Here is an 8488-nt window from a genome sequence, read left to right as displayed (position 1 = left end):
CTAGAAAGCGAAAAGTACATGAAAACCCACCAATCAAACAAAAAAGATTACATCGAAGTACCACGCCAAACAATCACATGTACGTGCAATATAAGTGTAATGAAAAACAGAAAAGAGTAAAGCCGTTTCGATACTAGTATAAGGTTGCTGTAACCAAATACTGCCATTGTTGCGATTCGGAATACATGAAGCAATTTGGAATACCTGACACCTGCTTAGAAGATGCATATCGGTGCATGTTTTTTTTTATGAAAACTTAAATATTAACTGTTTATTTAATACAATGACATTTCGTTTGACACGTTTTACCATAACGATACTGATACATGTTTGTGACTTTGATGTGACACATTATGGACGACCTTCTTTAAAACCAGTTCTGAGTTGGTTACTATATTATAATCGCAAAAAGTGTATTTGTAGTGGATAGAAAGATTTGTGCAAATGCAATACACGATATGATTTCAGTAGAAGTGATCAATATATATATGTATTTTTTTCTCTTTTATACATATGTGAATACATATTATTTAAGACTGTTGTATTGAGGGAATAAAGTATTGGTTCACTTAGAAAGATTATTTCGTTTGTTCCTAAAATTGCCTTCTAATCGTAAGTTATGTTAATATGTCAAATGCATAACGAATTCATTCCGACCCAAATCTTTTTTTATCATGTATGTAAGTGCTGAATACAATTGAAAATGTATGCAGAGACATCGTTGGAAGAAATGACGTAACACAGATAGTGATTTATTTTCATAAAAAAAAGTGAGAAACTAGCATCATGACATATACGGAACAAAACGTGTATTTACGTAGCACTCATAACAATTATATGTCAGACTTGTCTATGTAGAAATAATTATTTAAAAAAACAACACATAATACATCAGCTGTACATTTTTTGTTTGGTATTTGCCAAGATTCATAAGTGTAATATATACGAGATGTAAGAGCGTAATCGTGCGCAGCGAGACTTGCTTATATAGAATTGAACCTCTTATTACTTTCTTTCGAAATAATTTCATGTCTCCGAACTAATATGCAATACGCCCGGTATTGTTTTAATATGCGGATTAATGCTCCGTTTTAGATCCATAATTAATGAACGCCTCAATATTTTCAAAAATTAATACCGGATTAATGTTCATCGACATTTTTTCATACAGATTTGATATGAATATTATAGAGCTGAACAAAAAAAATAAAATACATTAAGCCCTGTTTTCCCGTCACACGCGCTGGACATACACCTTTAAAAAACGCTATACCAATTCCAGTACTTGTGCACTTAATAGATTGTAAACAATGACGGTTGAAATCCGTACGTGGGAATTTTTCTGGTAACCAAGAGCGACGTCAACGTTCATGAAGCCTTTCATTCATAAATGTATATATGCGTCGGGTGTCAAAACCAGCATCACCGGATGTAAAATCTATGTTTGACCTGCATATTATCCGCTGCAGTGTGCACCCGCCAATTAGTTTAAAATGGATTCCGAACCGGTTAGTCGTTTCAGAACATAATATCCCTTCCAAAAAGGGCGCTATGCTGCATAATAGTACATGTATACTGCAAAAAAGTGAAGCTCCGCACGTATAATGTCGCAGTTTATAACAATACAAGTTATGTTTCATCTTTTGTAATGTAGCTTGAGGTTTCGTATCTTTGAAAAGTATGAAAGAGGTATACATTTAAACAGAGGAAACGTTCTTTAAAACATTCATATCAATGGTAAATTCATTCACGTCAGAATATCGTGTATTACCTTCGTACATGGGTATGAGCTGTGTTGGTCATTTGGAAGTCATGTCCCAAAATGTGCTTAAAAGGAATTCAGTTCCAAAAAGAGAGGTTACACCAATAGCTTTTGGCAACCAATTAGTTATAAGAGATAAAACGGCGTCGGGAAAATGAAATAGTCATGGTTTTAGTTATATTTTCGGCATCAAGACTGAGTATTATAAGAGAAAATGATATTTGTACATCCCATTTCTCGAACGTCACGTAAGGAGACAACAGATTTGTGGACGGTTTTTCTTCAATAACTTTTTTATCCCGACGTCTACGATCTTGAAACAAAAAAAAACGAGGGAAGCACAAACACCGGAGGGCCGAAAAGGCGTATTCATTTAAAATAATTATAAATACAAAGGGGCTTACGGGGTGAACATATCCTCTCTTCCTTCAAGAAAGCCCAACAAACGACGCCATCTTTGAAGTTTTGTTCCAACTTTCTCACTTAAACGCAGTAAGCTCCCGTATACGCATGCCCTCCTGGGCTCAACTCAAACTGTTGGAGTGTTCCTAAGATCCTACACATCCCTATAAGCAAACAAGTTCTGGTTCTACCCAGGAAACGGACTCAAAGCAGGAAACGGACTCAAAGAGTGTATCAGACTTTTTAAATAACTCTGTGTGGAAATTCCGATCCTTTTTTTCTTATAATAATTTATAAATTGAAGTTCATCATTTTAATACTCTGATACTAATTGCAATATTCATTTATTCTATAATGAAATATCATTATATCTTCATCTGTGATCCAGTTTATGCAAACCTGTTTAAGATCAGTTTGCTATTTTGATTTAAATCTCAAAGATTCGCCAAAACAATTAAGAAGTGCCAAGAAATTTGCCAAAGTGTAAAGAATCGTCAACAGATGTTTACTTTAGATGAGCGGAGATGTAATAAAATATACTTATATTGATTCAAGAAACCTTAATGTTGGTGGGGAAAGTTGGATTGTGTTAAGTTCAGTTTTTTCCCTCCTTTGGTCCAAGAAAATACATATTTATCAACCATTTTTGAAGTTAAGCGTGCTGGTCTTTACATGAACTTTTTATTTGTGAACAGAATGAAAACTGAACCTAAAACCTTTCAAAAAATATTCGTATAATCACAGATGGTGATCAAGAAAAATATGTGAAGCTTTGTTTTTTCCATATTAATTCCAAGACTTAATTTCAGATTATTTATAAAAAAAAGAAAACATCGTCCTGCATTTTGTGTCTTTGAACAGAATTGTCGCTCTGATTTGTCTACTTAACGATTTACACCTTAAGTCTTTCATTTTGAATCACCAATCAAAAATAATATTTAATTATTTAATAAATAATATTTCTAAAATTAATGTAATAAAACAATTTTATTGAAAAAAAGAAATATGGTGACATATGAATGGATATGGTGTCCATCGAGCGAAGGAATCCATGTCCGTTCTTCTCTCTGGAAGCATTCTAAATATCTCCTTAGTCACGAAGTACTGGTTTTACCCTGGAAACAGACACTAGAGCGTCTGAAATAACCTTGTGCTTTCAGTACAATCTAGCTTAAAAATATGTTTAAACGGAACTAAATTTTTGATTTTAAGCACAATTTCTTATAACAGACTTGATAATGATAAATATTCCAAAAATTAAAGTTTTGTTAGTACATTCATTTTATGGCATGTATCCCCCCAAACAAAATATTTAACAAGTTCTTGGACTTTTTATATGAAAGCTACTTTCCTTTTACAAATGTGGCCACAGAGTAAATTTACATTTGAAACATATATTCATGTGCTGCATCCAGCGTATGTGAATCACGTAAATATTTCTATATGTTTACGCATGTTGGTTGTGAACATCTTTCGCAACGCTAATGATCTGTATTTATTGAATTATTTAATGCATCAATTTGTCAAGAAATAGCTAACATCGTGCAGCGAGTGGGTTTTATGAAGTTAATCTCGGTGTCAATAAAAATGTTTGCAATTTGTATTGAATTCGATAAACGCGACCAATGGTACGTGAACTGTTAACCAATTTGCTTGATGTTTGTCATTCGCGTGGAAAAATGCTAACATATCAGTAGAAATATACGGGTGAAAATTAGCTATCCTTACAATTAGAGGATAAATAGTTCATTTCATTGAACCCGTTTCGCTTGTGTCGACTGGGATGTTAAGTATTGAAAAACCAGCGGCAGTGAAATTGTCACATTGATTTCTGTAAGGAAAATTAATGAACTGCACACGGCGTGTTATCGACGCCTGAATAAACGTTGTGCGTTCCAGCAATGAAGTATTAAAAAAGAGTTTTCACACGAGCCATACTGTTGGTGTATTGGCGGATAATCATGGGTGTTTTTTCCTAAATGCCACACGAGTAATCAGCACATAAAGAGAACGGTGCTTGATTGAAGCGCCCGCCATTATGGTGTGAATGTCAAATACTAATAATTGTGTTTAGCAAATGACAACCTCTTGTACAACTACACTAGGAAAACGGGAAACGACGAAAAATTTTCATTTATGTTAAACTTTATCTTTATGTACCGATAGTCATGTTTGCAGCGTAAAACGCGTATTATCGTGATTTATGTCATAGTCGTATTTAAAGCGTAAAACATTAAGTATATTGGTTAATGTCATAGTCATATTGACAGTAAAAAGCGTGGTATCGTGGTTAATTTCATAATCATATATACGCCGTATGATACGTAGTTTCATTGTTAATGTCATAGTAATGTTTTCAACGTAAAACAACTATTATCGTGATTAACATAATTATCATATTTCCAGCGTAAAACACGTACTATCATGTTTAATGCCATTGTCATGTTTACAGCTTTAAACAGGTAGATGAGAGGTTAATGTCAACGCCATATTTATTGCGTAAAACACGTATTTTCGAGAGTAATGTCATGTTGGGATTCGTTGAGTTGGACAACTTAAATTTTCGATAGCTGATTTAAGAGAAGTTAAACTATGATATTAAAATGGGCCTCAAAAGATGGATGAAAAGCATTGATAGAAGTCAATAAATAGAAGCCCTACGTATGTCATGTGCGCCCGACGGGTTATATTGATACCTGTACGTGCGGTCAACAAAAATATGCGTATAAAAATGAATCTGTTACACATTGCATCGGCTTTTGTGCGGAAGTTTCATATTTTGTGTTTTCGAAGATAGTTTTTATATATATACAAATATACAAAACGGACTACAAAAAACACAGAGATGAGATCAAAGAACAACTACTGCAGCGAGGATACAATGGCCGATTCGTCGAGACAGAACTGAAGAAAGTTGATAGCAAGAAGCGAGAAGATCTGCTGCGTACAAAGGTGTCTTCAAAAAGTACTTCCAGGGTACCACACGTATCACTTTCTCCAGAGCGCTATCAAATGTCGACCATATCCTCCGGAAACACCTGCCCACACTCCACACTTCCGATCGTATGAAAAATGTATTTCCTGAACCCCCGTTAGCAGCATTCAGAGACTGCAACCTGGAAGACATATTGGTTCATAAAAAACACAACCGAATGTTTTTCCGGGTTCCAAACAGGAGCGGACCTTGTGGGGCGCAGAGGTGCGCAATCTGTCCGTACATGATGGAGGCCGAAAAGTTCAGCGATACCACCGGCAAAAGCTACAATGTGCGGAACGAGGTCACCTGCAAATCCACCAATGTAGTCTACACTGAACACTGCGAACGATGTAAGACCTTTGTATCCGTAGGGGAAACGGGAGATACCCTGTACCAGCGACAACTCCTTAACCTGTCCCGGATACGGACTCGACACAATGACCCGGTTGCCGAGCACTTTTACACGAACGGCCACAGCGTAGCGGACTTCCGGGTCATGGGACTCGAAAAATTAAATGGATCGGACGAGTTCCGGAAGACCATCGAACAACTTTGGAAGCGTAAATTGAGGACGTTCAAACCATATGGACTAAACACAAAAGACCAATATAAATGGCGCGCAATGTAACGTTCATTAATATAACGCCACTTCCGCTAAACATGATATGCTTCACAAATAAATGCCGCTGAAGAAGACCGAGAGGTCGAAAGCTACGGCAAATCTAATAAAAGCGTTTTATTTTATATAAACGGCTAAAAGCGACTTTATTATATAAATATATATAATATAATATAGTTGTATATTTTTTTATAAAGAACTGTATTTATACCATAAATTATTCGGAATATCAGTCCAATTACCTTGGACTTTAGGTTTTAGACGCAAGTAACATAAATGCATTCTAAAATAAATGGTGATTGATCTGTCTAACTGGGTAGAGGGGGCAATTACGGGTTATTGCAAGTGACGGAAATTGCACATGATTGTTCTAGATGGAAAGACTCAAATAATTTAACACCCGCTGCTAAGGCTGTAATTATGCAAATATTTTATTAGATTGCCATTTATGTGCCGAGAAATGATTAATTTACTCTTATAAATATGGTTTATTATGCGCGATTGCTATATTGATACATGTATATATATTAAGTTTGTAAGTGTATTTGTTATATAAAGCATATAATATCGTTTAATGGTACTTACTGCATCATTTTGCAGAAATGGTGTTTTAATCAATGATAAATTGCTTTCCGTATTTGCCATTTAGGGTCTGTCAAATAATAGAGTGTTAATGTTATTATTGACGTTCTATATTCGTCATGCTTTTTATTAGTGGGATATTGAAAGTTGCTAGTGAGCTTTAGGTAAATCCGCGTTAAATGTAACAAACTATTATCTGCTTAATGCCGTGGAACAAACCACACACTTCTATTGTAAGTTGTTAATGCCCGCGTGTGTTTCTTCTCATTTTTAAATGCCTTCGCTGAAAGAAATTTCGAATTGCCCGGAATCGGTGGCTTCAATGTAAGGTATTCGTATTACACGGGAACCGACTTCCGACCTTATCAGATTCAAGTGTCTGCGTGACTTAGAATGCTGTGTAATCATTTTTAATCCAGTCAAACGATCCATGTAAGCGACACTCTTGGAAACTTGTTTAGGTTTGACGTTCTAATATTTGCATTACTTTGCATGCGTCTGGATTCATAATTTCCCTGGATGTCATTAGAACCTGTTTAATTGGCGCAGGGAAGACAAATATTGATTATTTGGAGGCATTGAATGATTTGTTGAGTCAAAATGCACGCATGTTTAATGAAAAGACGCAGTCTATTTGAAAATTCCGTTTCAATGAATAATTTGACAGGAAATTAAAAAAACAATTATGTTCTACTCCAATATAGACGACAGCCGCTGATAACAGATTTTACATCAGAATGTAAGGGTATTTACAGGAATACGGTGTTCAAAGTGGACCTACATTGGTGGCATAGACTGATCATTGAAGTTCAATTTTGTCCTTGATCAAATTGTGGGTTGATAAGTTATACGTTTGTATGTTATTGCCAAATAATGGAAAGTCAAATAAATTAATCTCAAATAGTTGGACCAACATCAATAAACAAATGAGCCGTGCTCTGTGATAAGAAGGTCAAATGTATGTGCGCAAAGTGTCGTCCCATATTAGCCTGTGCAGTCCGCACATGCTAATCAGGGACGACACTTTCCGCCTAAATTGGATTTTTTCAAAGAAGAGACTTTCTTTATACAGAAAATATCATAAATTCGAAAAGTGTCGTCCCTGATAAGCCTGTGCCGACTGCACAGGCTAATATGGACGACACTTTACGCGCATGTATTAAACCCCTTTTTCACAGAGCGCGACTCAAATACAATGTGGGCTGCAGCATGTTAATCAGCTGCTACATAAAGCGTAACAATTGTATTATGCAAATCAGAATTTATATTCGCGAAGTTTTGAACAGTTCATACATTTTACTTCATTAATTGAAGAACAAACCATAGAAAAACAGACACAAACATAGGACAGAAGCAGTCAATGCGATTACGTCTTACCACTATTTCTGGAGAGATTCTAAAGAATGTACGAAACATTAAACATTGTTAAACGTATACAATAAATATTTGGCGGAATATTAAAAGTACTTGGTCGAGTTATACCTCTTTTGAACGAGAACTATATATAATCTAAGGGTTTTCATACATTTTTAAAGGCATATTTCATTTCGCCTTAGTATAATTTAATTTTCGTAAAACCGTTCAATCAAATTATGGATGCAAATGCAACACTCATAAAATAGTTATCATCTTTTTAAAATTGACATTAAGACGCGATATTGATGCATTCGGGTAACAAATACCTTAAAATAAATATCAAATATAAATTATAATAATACAAAGCCACGCAGAGGGATACTATTTTTCATGTATAGGCGCTAAAAGCGCGAAATCTTCTTTCTGACACTGCTATGGTGATGTTTGCATTTTAAAAAGTATTTTAAAATTAATTTGATCTAATGTAACTCTGTTGTAGGCATACTGATTAGCGATTAAGATGTTGATATATAGATTAAATACTTTATTTGCGCGTGAATGCCAGCAGAATACGTTCGACAGAAAGTGGCGTTTTGCGGCTTACTTTTGACGTTGCGCTAAGTGAAATTTTAATACCTATGGTGATTTATCAATATGCTAAATTAACTCGTTCGCGGATCCTGTGGTTGTATCCCAATGCTCAATATCATATTTCAATATTGACATTTATTGCAAATCAGCATGCTAAGCCAAGCTTAATACGACTAATGTTTATTTTGTGTTTTTGAAA

The sequence above is a fragment of the Dreissena polymorpha genome, chromosome 16, assembly GCF_020536995.1.
Source record: "Dreissena polymorpha isolate Duluth1 chromosome 16, UMN_Dpol_1.0, whole genome shotgun sequence".
Lineage (NCBI taxonomy): Eukaryota > Metazoa > Mollusca > Bivalvia > Myida > Dreissenidae > Dreissena > Dreissena polymorpha.
Note: the sequence above shows the minus strand (reverse complement) of the source record.